Genomic DNA, 2022 nt, shown 5'->3' on the forward strand with positions numbered 1-2022 from the left:
TTCTTATTCCAGGCCCCCTTCACCATCCATATCCCTGTTGTAAGGCAGCTGACTGTCTCTGCTTCCCCACTACCACACTTAGCTGTCATGAACACCCGACTGCCTGCTGGGATAAGGAAAGAGCATCATGGGAAAATGAAACTCTGGAGGTTCTAGACTACAACAGCTCAAGTGACTCTCACATCCTGGAGCTAGCGCTTCTGTGAAGTGAACTCTCATATATATATATATATATATATATCCATCCATCTTTCTATCTAGGAAGGTTCTAGAGCCATGGTTTCTAACCAGGGTGCACACAAGCTAGAATTTCTGTTGAAATAAAGAGTTCACTTGGGTGAAATGAAATTTGACTTGCCTAGTTAAATAAGATATATTGTAAGATCTGGGGCCAGGCATGTGGTGCACGTCTTTAATCCCTGCACTCAGGAGGCAGAGGCAGGAGGATCTCTGTGAGTTCGAGGCCAGCCTGGTCTAAGTCCAGGACACCCAAGGCTACACAGAGAAACCTTGTCTTGGGATATCACCCTCCCAAAAAAGCACCTTATTAATATTTGGCATATGGCCTAGCACCTGCACTTCCACTCAGTCCCAAGTGTCAGTGCATTTCAAGTCCTCATGTATCATAGTCAGTGACGTGTGACACACCCACGGGAAGGAAAGTCCCATGGGTAGAATTGTGCAACCAGCTTTCTGCTTATTCCCCTTTAGAGTCTGCTACAGTGTCCATCCACTTACTTGGTCAGATTGCTTTTTATAAGTTTGTAATTTGTAGAGAATCTAATGCTTATGCAATAGGCAAGATTTCTGCAAATGAACTGAAAATTAAAGATGACTTTGTTAATTAGCAGAGCTGGTCCTTCTACTGTTTATACGAACACAGGAAATGTAAAAACAGTGAGAATCTGATAAGGGGAAAAAAAGTCACCACAAAGACTACTTGTGGCATACACTGACCTTTTTTGTTATTGTTGGTGGTGGTTTATTTGTCTTTTGAGACAGGGTTTCTCCGTGTAGCCTTGGCTGTCCTGGACTCACGATGTAGACTAGGCTGGCCTCAAACTCACAGGGATCCACCTGCCTCTGCCTCATGAGTGCTGGGATTAAAGGTGTGCGCCACCACCACCCTGCACAATACACCTACCCCTGTCAGTGACCTGTCACTTCCTCCTAGAAAGCCAATATATTAGGATGACCTCTGTAGTGGATGTAAACATGTTTTTGTTTTGATCCCATTTGTGTGGAATGTGACACAGCTTTGCGTAAGGGTGTGTGGTGTTTTTCCTCTGTAAACAGACTTGTGAGAAAACAGGTGATGTTTGTCCAGAATGAACAGCCTCTTGCAGGGGCATGGTCTTTGCCAACTGATAAACATCCCAGTACGGACTCTTAGAGGAGATAGATAGATAGATAGATAGATAGATAGATAGATAGATAGATAGATAGGCAGGCAGACATATGAGCCTAAAACAAAAGGTGGTGCTTTTTGGTCTTGGCTGTCCATCACTCCACTTCAAGATGCGCCTAGAGAGAACGCCTCCAGGGAACGCTACAAGGTTCTGGGTGTGGCTGCTGCTCCCTGTTCCAGCATCCACAGTTGCAGTCACTTTTGCTGAATTGCTGGTTTGCTGTTTAACAGGTCTGCTGGAATCCTGCCTACTACACCAGTGGAATCGCTCCAAGTAACTGGGTCTAAAAAGGTCTACCTCTCCTGTGCCCATTAACCTCCTCTCTCTGCTGTCTAGGGTAGGTAGATTGGAATGGAGGTGTAGACATTTTAAAAAATCTCAAATAAAGTAGGTTTGAAAAAGTTCAAAGCCTATAGACCTCTTCCTTAAAAAGAAACGCCTACAAGTTTTTTCACAAGTATGTTGAGTCACCATTCATTCACTTGGTTCATTACAAAGTTTCACAACTGTTGACAATATTTAGAAGTTGCTTTGTAAATTGTTAAAAGGATAAAAAAGAAAACATGGTTTCCTTGATGAAGTATGTTGTTAAATTAAAACATATTCCTTAATC

Source organism: Acomys russatus, chromosome 8 (genome assembly GCF_903995435.1).
Source record: "Acomys russatus chromosome 8, mAcoRus1.1, whole genome shotgun sequence".
Lineage (NCBI taxonomy): Eukaryota > Metazoa > Chordata > Mammalia > Rodentia > Muridae > Acomys > Acomys russatus.